The following is a 17,978-nucleotide window of genomic DNA, read 5'->3' as shown; positions in this document are numbered from 1 at the left end:
AATAAGCTATGTAATATACTTAGAAGAGGTTCCTACACATTGGCGTTACTGTGTGTATGTTAGCTATTATTATTGTCAGTATCTTCCAAAGTTGTTCAGAGTGAAGAAGGGAGGAAAAATATCAGAATTAGGCTTTTTTCAAACTATGCAATCTTCATGATCATGATAAACCTGTCTAGGGAAGACAGTATATCCAATTCAAATGTAAATCACTGCTGTTTTGGAGCATTATTACTATGTATAACCCTTGGGTGCATTGGAGTTGTAAAACAAGTTAACAGATACTGCTACACAGAATCATATATGTATAGCAACATACATATAACCTCTGGGTCACGTGCTTTACATATATTCTATTAAACTTCATGGCAACCCTGCAACCCTGAGAAGAAGGCATTGCTTTTCCCGTTGTACACATAAGGAAACAGCAAAGGCAGAGCAGGTGTGAATTTTCCAAGGTCACACAGTAGATAGCACAACTGAGGCTTGAAACCAGGTCTCTTTGTCTCCAACTTTTTTTTTAATCCCACCAACCTTCTGTAAAAATTATATACATATAGTTTGAGCAACAAAGTGTAACCATATGCATCTGTAAAATAAATGAACCACTGAACTCTATCTGGAGTGTGACTTTAAAGAATGGAATATATTTTTGTTAGTAAGGATTTCAGACCAAACAAGAATTTCAGACATAAAGGAAAAAGCAAAGCAGGCTCTTTCAATAACTGCAGACATGATTCCAAAGGGCTGTCTTTGTATATACAATGTGTGAAAAAGATTATTATTCTGACATTTGTCTTTTCAGTCACACCTATACACACAGATGAGAGGATATCAAAATGTAAATAGAGACATATATTATAGCTAAAGATTAAACTGAAGCTGATATTTGTAGCAGAAAACTAATTAGCAAGTGTACAAATCAGGCTTTTTTACATTTTATATGAAGGATTAAAGATTTTGTATATAGGAAGAGTTATATTTTTAAGACTTAAAAGAGACTTGTGCTTTGTTTGCAAATATTACATTTTATTGATAAGCACTGAGGACTGAATGTTGCAGAAGAACTCAAGTTTTAACTCCTAAGAGAAAAAAGAAACGGACATAAATTTATAAATTAGTAAAACATTATTTTTTTCTACAAAACCCACAAATATGTTCTTCAGCCATGATATGTATCTATTTTTTACTAGGTGGAAAACCTTGGCTTTATTCTACTAAACTGTTCCATATTACTGTATTTTTTTGTGGCATCAAGTAATAAAAATGGACTTTACTTAGTCTAGCAAATGTAAAAGAGAATTTAATGAAAGCATTTTGGGGGACATTTCAAAATGCTTGGGAGAATCCAAGGTAAAGGTAACCAACCAAGACTTTTATTATTATTATTATTATTATTATTATTATTATTATTATTATTATTATGCTTTAAGTTCTAGGGTACATGTGCACAACGTGCAGGTTTGTTACATATGTATACCTGTGCCATGTCGGTGTGCTGTACCCATTAACTCGTCATTTACTTTAGGTATATCTCCTAATGCTATCCCTCCCCACCCCACAATAGGCCCCAGTGTGTGATGTTCCCCTTTCTGTGTCCAAGTGATCTCATTGTTCAATTCCCACCTATGAGTGAGAACATGCAGTGTTTGGTTTTCTGTTCTTGCAATAGTTTGCTGAGAATGATGGTTTCCAGCTGCATCCATGTCCCTACAAAGGACGCAAACTCATCCTTTTTTATGGATGCATAGTATTCCATGGTGTATATGTGCCACATTTTCTTAATCCAGTCTGTCACTGATGGACATTTGGGTTGATTCCAAGTCTTTGCTATTGTGAATAGTGCTGCAATAAACAAACGTGTGCATGTGTCTTTATAGCGGCATGATTTATAATCCTTTGGGTATACACACAGTAATGGGATGTCTGGGTAAAATGGTATTTCTAGTTCTAGATCCTCCTTGACCAAGAGTTTTTAAGAGGTAGGAACTGGGGAAGCTCTGGAGACCAGCAGCAGGAAGTCTTGAACTTGTTTGGGAGACAGAGGGCTCTGTGAATAATATGACTGAGTGGAGTGATCCACATTCTCTGTACTTGTTAATGCAAAATTCCACATTCCTAACTTTGGCTGGGTCCTAGCACTGTATATTTGAGAAGCGTTCCTAGAGAAAGGGGTGAGGGGGATATTGTGAGGGGCCAGCTCTCTGCAAAAATGTCAGTTGCAAACACTACATCATTTAAAAATACTATGTTATCTTTTATTTTTCCAACATTATATTTTTAAAATTTTCAAACACATCAAAAATTTGAAAAAAACTGTACAAGAAACAATAAGTGTTTATAACCTAGTTTCCATAATTGCTAAGACTTTGCAATGCTCGCTTTATCTATCAACATATACAGCAAACACATGCCACGTTTATAGTTTGCTGAGTCATTCAAAACTAAATTACAATAGCCATGACACTTCAATTCTAAATAACTTAACAAAGACATTTTCCTAACTACATACAACACCATTATCACACATAAAGAAATTAGCAATTTCATGATATTATTTAGCTCTGTGATATTACTGAAATTTCCCCAACTGTCTTCTGTAATTCTACTTTTTAAATCAGAATCCAATGTAGGTTCATTTATGAAATTGTTTGTTATGCCATTTTATTCTATTTTCAATTTATAATAGCCCTCTCATCTTGCCTTTTATTATTACTATGACAGTGACACATTGAAAAGGCCAGGCCAGTTGTAGTATGTTTCTCATTCTGGATTCGTGTATGTGCCAGTTACGGGTTCATTGACTTTCAAATCCAAATCCAACTTTAGTATCTGATCTGAGATAATGGACTAGATAGCATTTTCTTTTACAATGAACCTGATTTTCAGCATCGTCAATAGAGCATGCTGGAGGGATATGACAGGTAGAAGGTGGCTTCTCTCTTTTCAAGTGTGCTGCATTTTGGCTGTTTTTTTATTACTCCTGCTGCATGTTTGTTCAAAGATGTGAAGACATATTTGAAAACATCTGGTGGTTCCCTGCCCCGTTCACATTCCCAGTGTGTACAGCTCCTCAGCAACTTCATAGCCCTGCCTCAGGCCTGATGACAACCTTGTCACTGCCTTTTCTCTGAAGACATTACACACTCTAGGCCTTAGACTCTGAGCAATTGCTCAACTCCCTCTGTGGGCCAGCCCACTAACCCCCATTCCCCTTCACCTGTGGAGTTATTTCCTTCTTGCCTATTAACTGTAGACCAGCTTCTTCCTTCTGCACTAGCAGAAAGCTACAACTACAGTTTCCCCAACAAGATCTCAATGCCAGGCTTGAGAAGGACACCCCCGCTTCCAGGGATGTCCTTTTTTGGGTACTCTCCCTCAAATCTAGAGTACCTCTTAGAGATTTCCTTTTATCTTTAAAAATGATTTTCCATTAATAGCTCAACAATTATTTACATTAAATATACAATCTAGATTTACTGCATGGTCTTTTGAATGGACCCAGACTAATACAATATGTTCAGTTATTTTTGGTCATGTGGTATTGTTTAATTTGTTTATCTCCAGGATTTCCTGAAAATTGAGAAGAAATACTTTGTTAGATTTAAGTTAAATAGTTTTGGTGAGAATAATTTATACGTGACGTGGTATACTCAGCATTTCATCACATAACAACACAGCCACACAACACTATTGTATCTTTATTAGTGATGCTCATTTTTATTCCCTTGCTAAGGTAATCACTGCCAGGGTCTCCACTGTTAAGATATGCTTTTTATTGACAATTAGCAAATAATCTGAGAGTTGATACTTTGGGATTATGTGAATATCCCATTCTCCCCAAATATTTTACTAATCATTTTAGCATCTATTGATGATTATTACATAAGTTATTTCATTGAATGTTGCAAAATGGTGATTTTGTAACTCTATTTTTTTTTCTTCTTTAATAATTACCTCTTCTGTGAAGAAGAGTATTCCTTCATTAGCTGGTGAAGAACTTTGGCAGAGTAAATGCATTTTCCCTTTCTGGATTTCAGAGTAATAAATTGATATCTAATAGTTACCTTCAATGGTGGCAAAATTATCTCTCTGTGTCATTGACTATCATTACAAAATTATGAATCTTTATTTAGTATTTTAAAGGCAAAAATAACTATTCTTTCTGATGCTTTCTTTTTTCAAATTTGGAGTCCTTTTAAGACAGTTTCTTTGTCATTTTGACTTAACACTTTTAGTCTTTGAGTACTTTCTTGGCTACTGCCATGATTAGATATTTTAGACTCTGGAATAATTTACTGTTGTTACAAGTCCTCTTCTTCTGAGTGAGAAATAATATTTAGAAATATGCTAGGTGCTAGCTGAGCTCACTGCTTGTGGACCATCATCACTTGATTTTTTTTAGATCTTTCAGTATATTAAAACATTGTCCAGTATTGGTTGTAAATAACCCTTGGCTTTGGTTGTGGCTGTGGATGAAATTCAGCACCTAGAGCCACCAGTAGCTTTAGCTCACCACCCACTGTCTCAATGTCATGGGTAAAACCCAGGCTCTGACAGGCACTGTGGCCCCTGGCCCAGATGCCCTGTCCCAATGCAGCAGATTGTGTGATCTGACTTCTGGCTTGGGGTCCCCAACCTTGGGTGTCTCCTGTCCACAGGACACCCAGTTGCCGTGAGCCTGATGCCGATGCCTCTAAGACCTCAGAGATAAGCCATTTGGTTGTCCCCATCTTTCAAATAAAGCTTTTTGGGCAATTCAAATTCAAACACTAATAATGACTTTATATTAATATTTCCAATTCAATTTGAATTTTGGGGGCTTTTCTCTTAATTTACCTTAACAAAGCAATAAAAATGAGCACCACTAACAAAGATACAATACAGTGTTAATCCCATTCACAAGGGAGAAGCCCTCATAACTTAACCACTTTTTAAAAGCCCTATCTCTTAATATTGTTGCATTGAGAATTAAGTTTCAACATAAATTTTGGAAGGTAACGAAATATTCAAATGATAGTATTCTGTCCCTATGCCCCTACCCAAATGCATATTTTTCTCATATACAAAACATAATTATTCCATCTCAATAGCCTTAAGATTCTTCACTTGTTTTAACATCAATTTTAAAGTTTAAATCTAAAGTCTCATCTAATTATTATCTATTCAGATATGAATGAGACTCAATGTGTCATTCATTCTATGGAAAATTACTCTCCAGCTGTGGGCATGTGAAACCAAAGAGGTTATGTTCTTCTGAAATACAATGTTGGGACAAGCATAGGACAGCCATTTCCATTCTAAAAGGAAGCAATAGGAACAAAGCAAGGAATAACAGGTTCCAAGTAAGTCCAAAACCTAGTAAGACAAACAATTTCAAATCTAGAGGCTTGAAAATAATTCTTTCTGGCTCCTAGCCTCACCTTGGGTCTAGGTGCACTGTGGCAGTGGTTGGGTCCCCAGGGCTCCAGCAGTGGATCTACAGTTCTATAGATCTTGGGGATGGTTCCTAAGCTGTGAGTCCACTAGGCATTGCCCCACTGAGGATTCTCTGTGATGGTCCTACTTTTGTAGCATTTCTCTGATTGAGCCCCAAGTCTCTTGGAGGCATCCTTTGAAATTCAGAGGGAGTAGCCATGCCTCCACAGCTCTGTGCATCTTCAGATTTAGCAACACATGGAAGCTGCCATGGTTTATGGCTTGTGCCTTTTAGAGCAACAGACTGAGCTGTACATGGGCCCACTTTGGCCACAGTTGGGGTGGCTAAAAATCACTGCACTGGAATGCAGGGAGCAGAGACTTGAGGCAGTTTTTAAGAGTGAGCCTCAAGGTTTCATGGTCACCCTGTGCATTTTTCTTAAAACTGTTCTGCCCTCAGTGTCCTGGTACTCTGAGCCTGTGATGTGAATGGTAGCACCAAAAATCTCCAGAATGCCTTTTGGGTCATTATTTGATATGGTTTGGCTGTGTCCCCACCTAAATCTCATCTTGAATTGTAGCTCCCATAATCCCCACTTATCGGTGGAGGGACCCAGTTAGAAGTAATTGAATCATAGGGATGGGTTTTTCCTGTGCTGTTTTCATGACAGTGTAAGTCTCACAAGATCTGATGGTTTTATAAAGGGCAGTTCCCCTGCACACACTCTCTTGCCTGCCACCATGTAAGATGTGCCTTTGTTCCTCCTTCACTTTCCACCATGAATGTGAGGCCTCCTCAACCATGTGGAACTGTGACTCCATTAAACCTCTTCTTCTTTTTTAAATTACCCAGTCTTAGATATGTCTTTATTAGTAGCATGAGAATGAACTAATACATTATTCCATTGTCTTGAGGAATAACATCTCACTTCCTTGTATTCATATTTATCTCCTTATCAAATATTCACTTGGCCATACCCTTGGTATTGTCTCCCAGATATATATTTTTATTTTACACTTTTTTTACATGTCCAGGCTAAGAATGTTTTTAAATCTTTAAGTTCTGCTTTCCTTTTGAATGTAATTTCCATCTTTAATTTACTCCTCTCTTCTCTTATTTTACTATAAACAGTCAAGAGGAGCCATGCGGGACTCTGAACACTTTACTTAGAGATTTCTTCTGCCAAATATCCTAGTTTATCACTCTTAAATTCTGCCTTCCACAAAGCACTAGGACATGGACATACTTCAGCTGAGTTCTTTACCACCTTGTAACAAGTATGGCCTTCCTTCCAGTTTCTAATAAGATATTTCTCACTCCCATGTAAGACCTCATCAAAAAGGACTTTAGTGCCCATATTTTTGTCAGCGTTCTGATTACGGTCACTTAGATAATCTCTAAGAAGACAGAGGCTCCTTCTACAACTTTCTTCTTCTGAGCCTTCACCAGAATTGACCTGAATGATTCATTCATGCCATCTAGGGTTTTTTCAGCATGCGCTTCAAAGCTGTTCCAGCCTTTACCAATTACCCAGTTCCATAGATGTTTTCACGTTTACAGATATTTGTTATAGCAACATTCCACTTCTGGTCCCAATTTCTGCCTTAGTCTTTTTGTGTTGCTCTAACAAAATACATGAAACTGACTAGCTTATAAACAAAATGAATCTATTTTTCACATTTCGGGAGGCTAGAAAGTCAAAAATCAAGGGGCTGGCCTGTTTGGTATCTGGTGAGAGCCCAATCTCTGCTTTCAAGACGGAGCCTTGTTGTTGCATTCTCCATAGGGTGCAAACTCTGTGTTCTCACTTGGAAAAAGGGAAGGAAGGGCAAAAGAGCAGAACACTGTGTAAAACTTATTTCATAAAGACCTGAACCTTATTTACAAGGGTGAAGTTCTTATCATTGAATCACCTGCTAAAGGCTCCACCTCTTTATACTGTTCCACTGTGGATTAAGTTTCCACATAAATTTTGGAGGGGGAGCAAACATTCAAACCATAGCATCTCTTATTATATCTATGTATAGATGTATGAATATATATTTTAATTATTTACAAATTAGTTACTGATTGACACATAATAAATTACACCAAAACTTAGCAGCTTTAGGCAACAAACACTTAGGGCACATTGCTTCTACGGATCAGAAATTTAAGAGCAGCTTAGCTGGGCATTTGCGGTTCAGAATCTCTCAGGAGGTTGCAAATTGTTGGCTAGGGCTGTAGTCATTTGAAGGCTTAACTGGGCACCGGGGCTAGAGTATATACCTCCAAGATGAATCTCAGACCTCAGTTTCTCACTGGCTGCTGGCATAAAGCTTCATTTTCTTACCAAATTGACCTCTGCGTAATTATTCCTAAGCCATGACATGTTTTGCTGATGTACCCTTAAAGAGTGATCGAAGAGAAAGAACAATGAGGAGGCATAATTGGAGGCCTTTTAAGACCAAGTCTCAGAAATGGCACTCTGTTCACATCCACCAAATTCTATTTATTAGAAGCAAGCCACTAAATCCAGCCCACACTCATGGAGAAGGGAATTAAACTTCATTTATTGAAGAGAGGAATAGCAAAGTAATTATGACCATGTTTTAAAAACACCACATTTGTTTCTTCTATATCATACATAAAATAGATTCAAATTTACTGTATCTATATAAACATGAAAATAGTGAATTAAGTGTAAAAGTAGTGTTAACAATGTATACGCAGTGTATTGTGTTCAAAAGCCTATTGAAGTAATTTTCTCTGTATGATAATGTTACTGATTTGGTGTAGAGTTAAATTACCTTATTTTTATTTTTTTCAATTTTAGAATGTTTATGGTTTTTTATGCAAATCTGTTTTTTGATCAAATGCAATGCATGCATAGTTCAGAAAACAAAACAATTATGTCCAGGAATGTCTTGCTCTTTGTCTTATCTTTTACATTTACTATTCACAATACCTTGTTTCTGTAGAGAGCCATTTTATTTGTTTTTGGTTTATTCTCCTTTTGTTTTTCAAAATAAGCCTTAAGAAAGTCAAATAAGTAATTAATTCTACTTTGACACTGTATGATTCTTTTTCTTGGCTTTATGAAAGCCAAATGTTTGCTAATTAATTTACATAGGAGCAGAATAAGGAGATAGAAGCCCCTTTTTGTTCAGTAGGTTCCTCGGGTTAGTTAGGTTCCTCGGGTTGGCAGCCACGATGAGCACCATGCTGTTTTTAGAAGATGTCCTGCCAAATAAACTGTACCTTAGAGACATTGAACATAGCAGATGCACAAATGGTAGCCAGTTCCCTTTACACAGTCCTGGCTGATGGACCAAAAACAATTTCCTTTGACAGGGAAATCTATGCTAACTGTATTGAAAACTGTAAGACAGATAAATGGTACGTATTACTATACATTCCCTCTTGGTTAAAACTAAATTCAAGTTTTCTATGCACGTTTTTCACAATGTGCTTTAAGGTTAGAGCATTCATAAAGACATTTCTGAATCTGTGAATATAGTTTGATTTTGTAGCCAAGGGTTGAAAGGGTAAAAGAGAACTACACATTAAGATGTGGTATTAAGACTGGGTATGGTGGCTCATGCCTGTAATCCTAGCACTTTGGAAGGCAGAGGCGGGTGGATCACCTGAGGTCGGGAGTTCCAGACCAGCCTGGCCAACATAGAGAAACCCTGTCTCTACTAAAAATACAAAATTAGCCAGGCGTGGTGGCGCATGCCCATAATTTCAGCTACTTGGGAGGCTGAGGCAGGAGAATCGCTTGAACCCGGGAGGCGGAGGTTGCGGTGAGCCAAAATTGCACCATTGCACTCCAGCCTGGGCAACAAGAGCAAAACTCTGTCAAGAAAAAAAAAAAAAAAAAAAGATGTGGTATTAAAGTTATTTTTAAAAAATTTTAAAACATTTTTTCAGGTAATTTTGAACAAAAAAACATTAAAATAGCATAACAATTTTCTATTTTAATAATTATGGTGTTATTGGGATTGCTTTATACTATAGAGAAATGATAAACATATTTCTTAGTGACAGAATTGTTTAGGGAAAATGCCAGCGAATTACAAAAAAAAAGTGCATGAAACTGTTTTTATTCCAGCACTGTTGTTATATTCAATGTTTCACTAAAGCATCAACTAAAGCCGCAGCTGGCAGTGATTGGGAGTTTTGTCTGTTTTGAATCACTAAGAATGACAAACAAGTTTAAAGGGACTGCATATCTTCAGTTATGTGTTTCTCTTCTTTTCTCTTGTTCCTCCTTCATTGTTTTCTTTCTCTTATTTGTTTCTTCGTTAATTTACTTGTCAATTTCTTTTTAATCTATTCATTTTATTGTTAATTTGTTTATTCATTCATTTACTTATTCATCCATTCATCCATGTAAAGTAACATCTGCTTTAGCGTAGACCAGTACAATAGGAAATAGCTTCTCAATTTGTTCCCTGTTCCACCCTCACACCAATGCAAGGCATTCCGCACACAGCGTGCAGTGACCATTATGAAGCAAAAATTATATTGATTCTTTCCTCTGCTAAATAACCCTCCAGTGGCCTCGTATATCACTCAGGAAAAATTTTAACTTTCTGCAATGGCTTACTTAATTTGAGGCTTTGTTCTCTCTCCAACTTTATTACCTTTCACTCCCCCTTGCATACATTGCTTTGGTCAAACTGATTTTTTTTTATTGTGCCTCAAAAAACACTTAATACTTGTTATTCCTTTTACCTAGAAAGTACTTCCCTCAAATCACAGCATTGATGGCTATCATCATTTTTATCATTGCTCAAATGCCACCTCAGGGATGCCTTTCTGACTACCCTATCTAAAGCTGCCTCCCATCCCTCGCCGTCATATCACATTGTCTTCTTAGCACTTACTACTATTTGAAAGTGATTTGAAAGTGATTGTATGTATCCCTAATAGAATGTAAGCTCTCTGAGCACAAGGAATGTATCTATCTTCTTTATTATTGTATTCTCAATACCCCAAATAATGCTGACACATAGTTAATTCCTAGTATATAACGGTTGGAGAAATGTATGAATGAATACTTCTGTTCCAGAAACAATCACTGTTAACGTATTGGGCATTTTGTGTGGCCATAAGATAATAGAATGAATAAAATTGTAATAAACAGCACCACTCTAGTGATAAGACACACATACAATCAAACAATTAGCACATAGTGTGCTAGTAATAAAACAGAAGTCTGTACTAAGGGCAAGGCAGCTTAGAGAAAGAAGGATATTTAGATTAAAAGGAAAAGAAAAAGAGAATTCTTGTCTTGTTTGAGGAACGGCAAGAAGGCCAGTTTTGCTGGAATAGACAGTGAAAGGCTATGAACTCAGTGACATGGGCAGAGGCTTGGATGTTAAACGAAATTGTGATTATGGAATTCCAGTACTGTAACATCTTTCAAATGCACTGCTTAAATCAAGTGGCAAAAATATATATAGTGCTGAGAAGTTTGTAAACTCCTTGAAGAAAAAGACATCTTTTATATTCTTTATTTATATTTCCCAAAGTGCCTATCAGAGCATTAAACACATGGCAAACACTCGATGATAACACATGTTTGGATTACTGAAGGCACAAGCACATGTAATACCCCATTTTTCCATCAGTTTAATAGCTCATAAGCCACATCCTTTAAAGCACACTTTTGGCTGAGATGTAGAGCCTCCTTCTATAGGAATATTCCATCCAGCCAATAGGAGAGGGTAAACTGAAGATCTCTTTCTCTTTCTATTCCACTTGTTCTGCTCATATGGCCGTAGAAAAAGTAGTACTGGAAGATAGGAAAGCATGCCTCTTATCGGTTGATTTCTTAGCTTGTTTTCAATTATTATCACTAGGTAACAAATTGTGGGAAAAATACTAAGTAGCTTACACAAACCATTTTATTTTGCTTGTGAGTTTTATGTGTCAGAAACTTGACAAGGGTTTGCCTAAGCAATTATCATGTGGGATTGATTCTGCAGTTGAGGTAGATGTCAACTTGAAGCTGTAGTCATCCCAAGGCTTGACTGAGATAGATGTTTAAGATACCTTATTCACATTACTAGCAGTTGATGCTGTCAGCTAGAATCTCAGTGAGGGCTTTTGAACTAGAGCACCTACATATGGCCTCTCCAAATGGTCTGTGTTTCCTTATCACATGAAGGCTACAAGGTAGGTAGAGACTTCTAGAAGGATAGCTGTGATAGTTACTATTGAGTGTCAACTTGATTGGATTGAAGGATGCAAATTATCATTCCTGGGTGTGTCTGTGAGTTTGTTGCCAAAGGAGATTAACCTTTGAGTTAGTGGGCTGAGAGAGGTAGACACACCCTCAATCTGGGTGGGCACTATCTAATCAGCTGCCAGCGTGGCTAGAATAAAACAGGCAGGAAAAGATAAAAGAGCAGACCTGCTGAGTCATCTGGACTTCTTCATCTTTCTCCCATACTGGATGCTTCCTGCCCCTGAACATCAGACTCCACGTTCTTCAGATTTTGTACTCTTGGACGTACAGTAGTGGTTTGCCAAGGGCTCTCAGGCCTTCAGTCACAGACTGAAGGCCGCACTGTCGGCTTCCCTACTTTTGAGGCTTTGGAACTCAGACTGGCTTCCTTGCTCCTTAGCTTGCAGACAGCCTATTGTGGGACTTCACCTGGTAATTGTGAGTCAATACTCCTTAATAAATTCTCTTTCATATATACATCTATCCTATTAGTTCTCTCCCTCCAGAGAACCATGACTAGTACAGATTTTGGTACCAAGAGTGGTTCTAGAGGAAAGAATTTTAAGGATGGATTTCTTTAGTTGGTTTTGGGGTTTCTGGCGTTGGCTGCTTAATATGACTAGACCCTAAAATGCTAAGGACTCTACTTCTAATAGTATGGAGTGCACTGATAGTCCTTAGTGAGAACTGTTTAGATCATTATGCAAAATAAATACATTTTATATCCTGATTCACTGCTTACGAAAGGCAAGGAGTTTAGTGACTCTATACGTAATACCTTTGACCATAGGTGGAGAACCAAGGAATATAACGAAGCTGGTTGGTTGCTGCTAAGTTCGCTGGACAAAGTGACAAAAGAAAAGGATGAGCTCAGTGTCTTGTTTTTCTAAGACCACCAGAGCGAGCACAAAAGAACCAGCAAGTAGGCAAAGGTCAGGTGCAAAACTGCTAGTTTATTTTAGTAACCTAAGGTGTGGAGAAGTCTGTCGGCCTCCGGCAAAAAAGGCCGGCAGAGTTCCCCTCCCCCAAGCTCTCGGACGGAGTTCCCACATCCCGACAGGACTGGGAAGCTGGGAAGTCCGCGACTGTGAGAAGGCCGCGTGGCTCAATGGCGGAGAGCGGCTTTTCTAGGAGTGGGAGGGCAATAGGTGGGGCATGGGCATGTCAGGGGCGTTCCGCAGGTGTGACCAGGTAAATCTTGGTCTCTTCAGATTGACGTCACCTGGCGCATGCCCAGTTCGTCTGCACCTTCCCAGGTCGCCGGCTGCATTTTCGCGTGCGTGGGAAGAGTTGGGGGTGGGGGATGAAGAACCCGGAAGTGCACCATCTTGCCTCGTTCGTCCAAACACTCAGGGATTCTAACTACTGGCTCCAGAAGCACATACTGAGCCTCAAGTCTTCTAAGACTGCTCTGAGTGAGAGTCTTATCTCCTGCAAAGGGCTAAAATTATAGAAAATTGGACAAAAGTTCTTATCATGAAGAACAGCTGACCTGCAATAAATTGTGCTCACCCAGTCTCACCAGGTGTCTAATGTTAAAGTGAGGGCATTGATTGGAAAAGAATGGGACACTACAACTTGGAATGGGGATGTGTAGGTGGATCCTGATGAAGCTGGGGACACTAAGCTTGTAAATCCTTTTTTTTTTTTTTTTTTTTTCCAGACAGAGTCTTGCTCTGCCACCCAGGCTGGAGTGCAGTGGTGCCATCTAGGCTCACTGCAACAGCCACCTCCCAGGTTCAAGCAATTCTCCCTGCCTCAGCCTCCTGACTAGTTGGGATTACTGGCACCTGCCACCATGCCTGGCTAATTTTTGTAGTTTTAGTAGAGAAGAAGTTTCACCATGTTGGCCAGGCTGGTCTTGAACTCCTGACCTCAGGTGATCCGCTCTTCTCAGCCTCCCAAAGTGTTGGGATTACAGGCATGAGCTACTACTGCTCCAGGACAGAGTTTATAAACTCTAATGAGCCTTTTTTGCCAGAGGAAACACCTGTCCCCACCCATGCTGCCTTCAGCCTTTCCACCTTTGTCTGAAAAGATTAACCCTGCATTGCCTGAGGCAACAGTGATGGCCTCCCCTGAATGAGTTGCCAGGAAAAACAATACTGATTCTCCTCAGGATACACCCTCAACATCTCTGTTGCCTCCTAGACCTATAACTAGACTAAAGTCCCGGCAGACCCCTAGAGGTAAGGTTCAGAGTGACACACAAGGAGGTGTGCTACACTCCAAAATAACTGCTTTTCTAATTTATGCAAGCAGAAATCTGGAGAACAGGCATGGGAATGAATATTAAGGATGTGGGATAATGGTGAAAGAAACATAAAGTTGGATCAGGCTGAATTTATTGATATGAGCCCACTAAGTAGGGATTCTACATTTAATATTGCATCTTGGGGAGTTAAAAAATGGTTCTAACAGAGTATTTGCTTGGTTAGCTGAAATAGGGATCAAAAGATAGCCCACTGCAAGCCAACTGGAAATGCCTGGTTTCCCTTGGTTTAATGTAGAGGAAGGGATCCAAAGACTTAGGGAGACTGGGATTCTAGAGTGGATTAGGCACTTTAGACCTACTCATCCCAGCTGGTAGGGTCCAGACGACATATCCTTCACCAATACTTTGTGAAATAGACTTGTTAGGAGAGCACCTGCATCCTTGAAGAGCTCTGTGATTGCTCTTCTCTGTATGCCACATGTTACAGTAGGAATCAGAGTCACTAAATTACAAAACTTAAATGCAATGGGAAAAATTGGACCTAAAGGTGGCAGGGACCAAGTGGCAGTACTTATCCATCAAAGCCAAGGTGGGCACAGTTACCGTAATGAACAGTAGAGGAAAAGCAGCAATCAGAATAGTCTGATTCATGTAGAGCTCTGGCATGGGCTAATTAAACACTGTGTTTCTAGAAGTGAAATTAGTAGGAAGCCTACAACATTCTTACCTAATTTGTATAAGCAGAAAAATTCCAGGTTGAGTGGACCAAAGACTAATTTGAATTATAAAAATAGAGAATCATAACCTCTCAATGAATGTCCACACTGGAACTAGTTTATAGACTCAGAACCCCTTGAATGAAGGGGAGGCCGAGTCCCCTTGTGGAAGGACCCAACCACACTACTGACTATTTATGCTGTTAATCTTTCTTCCATCCTTCCCTAAAGATACCTCCAAAAGTCTGTGTATGCTCTGAATTAGCATCCATTATTTGGTACTGTTTCTCCCATAGCCAGGATTCACGGGTCCAGGAGTCAAGGGGTGGAAGTGGAAGTGGCACCTCTTACAATCACCCCTAGTGACCCACTAGTGAAATTTTTGCTTCCTTTTCCTGCACCATTAAGTTTGGCTGGCCTAGGGATCTTAGTTCCAGAGAGAGGAATGCTGACACCAGGAGACACAACAATAATTCCATTAAACTGGAAGTTAAGATTGCCACCTGGTAACTTTGGGCTCCTCTTACCTCTAAGTCAACAGGCTAAGAAGGGAGTTACAGTGTTTGCTGGCATGACTGACCAGGACTATCAAGATGAAATCAGTCTACTACTCCACAATGGAGGCAAAGAGGACTATCCGTGGAATACAGGAGATCCCTTAGGGCATCTTTTAGTATTACCATGCTCTGTGATTAAGGTCAATGGGAAACTACAACTCAATCCAGGTAGGACTACAAATAGCCTAGACCCTTCATGAATACAAGTTTGGTTCACTCCACCAGGTGAAAAACCATGACCTACTGAGGTGCTTGCTGAAGGCGAAGGGAAAACAGAATGAGTAGCAGAAGAAGATAGTCATCAATACCAGCTACAACCATGTGACCAGTTGCAGAAATGGAGACTATAATTGTCATTAATATTTCCTCTTTATTTTGTTAAGAACATGTTTGTGCATGTATATGCTTGCTTTTAAGAACATATCTTCATTTTACTTCTTTTTTCTTTATCATGTGACATAGGATTTATTGACTTCATATCAGCATTTAAGTGTTGTTAACTTCATGTAACAACATTTAGGTTAAGGATGAGTGTGCTTCCGGTTGTATGAAGGATAGTTGTATTATGTTAGGCATAATTATGACCTTATTATTGTCTTTATTTGAAGATTATATATAATTTCAGCAGATGTGTGTGGGTTCAAGTTGACAAGGGGTAGACTTGTGATAGTTAATATTGAGTGTCAACTGGATTGGGTCGAAGGATGCAAAGTATTGTTCTGGGTGTGTCAGTGAGGGTGTTGCCAAAGGAGATTAACATTTGACTCAGTGACCTGGGAGAGGCAGACCCACCATCAATCTGAGTCCGCGTTCTCTAATTAGTTGGCAGAGTGGCTGGAATAAAGAAGGCAGGAGAAGATGGAAGGGCAGACTGCTGAATCTTCTAGCCTTCAAGTTTCTCCTGTGCTGGATACTTCTTGCCCTTGAACATCAGACTCCACATTCTTCAGCTTTTGGACTTTTTGACTTAGACCAGTGATTTTCCAGGGGGTCTTGGACCTTTGGCCACAGACTGAAGGCGGCACTGTTGGCTTCCCTGCTTTTGAGGCTTTGGAACTTGGACTGACTTCCTTGCTCCTCAGGTTGTAGATGGCCTATTGTGGGACTTCACTTTGTGATTGTGTGAGTCAATACTCCTTAATAAACTCCTCTTCATATATACATTATCCTGTTAGTCCTTTCCCTCTAGAAAACCCTAATAAAATAGCTTAGAACTTCACATATGTGTCTTTCAGTGACGCACAACCTAGATCACCTCATATATTCTCAGAAGCCATGGTGCATTATTTCCACTGCATCTTAATAGTTTGTGAGTTTATATTTTTTTCCAAAGCAGATCGGTCAAGATAATAATTTGCAGTCATACAGAAAAAATAATCCAGGTAGGATTTTGATTAACGTTTTGGTTAAGTGTTTAATAAGTTTTAATAAATTTAATAAATATGTAGACTATGTTGATGACCTGTCAGGCTTAGAAGTGTTATTGCACTAACAACAATTTTTCTATTTTTTGAAGATAATATTTTATTCACTTCAAATACTGCATCTATTTATGCAGGGACCCTGTTTATTAAAAATTCCTATGATCATAAATCTTCCTATCTTTCCCTTTATGCTCCTTTTAACAAAACAAATTTCTTTGACTCATGATACAAAAAGTACCTCTTAACTGCAGTTTTGCATCTCATCTTCCTCAGGGTTTACTTTATAGGAGTATTCTTCTCTCTTCTCTTTTCTTCTCTTCTAGTTAGAGTCATGGGCATCAGGATTGCAATAAAGCAGAGTCATGACAGATGTGACAGTGACTAATTGTAGCCGTTGCTGGCAATGTGGCAAAGGGATTTTCTCATTAAAGGTAAGGGTCAGAGGAAGATTTGAGAATGAGAAAGCAATGTAATGGGGTCAGGGCAAAGTGACCACTTCAGCCTTGAGCCAACCCAAGTGGAAAATTGCTTGAAAAGCAGGTTAGCGATTTCAACCAGGAATGAAATACAGGATAAAAAAGCTTTTAACAAATGCATAGAGATGACCACACACATTTTCAAATAGCCTTAAAGTAATTATTTCTTACTTTCCAATGAAAGAGTTTTCAATGCCTTTTATAATTATTTTTCACTGCCTTTGAATATAATTACATGAATAATTAAATTTTGCTCATTCTCTCTCCTCAGTACCTTTGCATCAGCCTCCTGTTCTTTATATCCAATGTCACTATCCTAGTTCTGACCCTCAGTTGATCTTCCTTGGGCTAAAGCAATAGTCTCCAACTGGTCTTTCCACTTCCAGGTCCTCTTCTCTTTATAGTTTATTATCTCTCTCTTCCAAAAGCTTAAATGGTAGTGTAATACCTACCAAATGAAAAGTAAATTATCTAGCCTTTCATTGCAGGCCCTCCACAGTATGACGACTTATTCTACTTTCTTCTAATCTTAACCTCTGTGACTACTGTGCAAGTTCTCTATGCTCCAGACTCATATAAATATAAATGTCTTCAGATGAACTCTCTTTTCCCAACGTTATTACTTTTTGCATATTTATTTTCACATCTCTTTGTATTCAAATCAAATGCTTATTCCTTCATGATGCCTTCACTGATTCTTTCCAGCTAGACTAATTTTTGCTTCTATAAACTCTCATAGTATTTTATCTCTTATTACATATATCAAACTGCACATGATACTATAATAATCTTTGTACTTGTCTCATTTGGTTCTCTTCCATTGTCCATTTCCCAGTGTCTACCACTATCATCCTCCAGTCCTCATCTTATTTATCCTTTGGTAGTATTTAATATTGTTGACCAAATTCTACTTCTTACAACTCTCTTCTACAGGAGTCCACAATGACATGACAT

At 38.6% G+C, this 17,978-nt stretch overlaps 1 non-coding gene across 1 annotated transcript; it reads left to right on the top strand.

Annotated features, from left to right (window-relative positions):
• The first annotated feature begins 4,435 nt into the window (after positions 1-4,435).
• LOC111536071 lies at positions 4,436-4,562 on the top strand. The gene has a single exon (XR_002729646.1). It is a non-coding gene; the product is annotated as a small nucleolar RNA ACA64 (small nucleolar RNA).
• Positions 4,563-17,978: the final 13,416 nt, after the last annotated feature.

This window comes from Piliocolobus tephrosceles, chromosome 12 (genome assembly GCF_002776525.5).
Source record: "Piliocolobus tephrosceles isolate RC106 chromosome 12, ASM277652v3, whole genome shotgun sequence".
Classification (NCBI taxonomy): Eukaryota; Metazoa; Chordata; class Mammalia; order Primates; family Cercopithecidae; genus Piliocolobus; species Piliocolobus tephrosceles.
The sequence above is the reverse complement of the archived record's forward strand: the minus strand, read 5'-3'. Positions and strand labels throughout refer to the sequence as shown.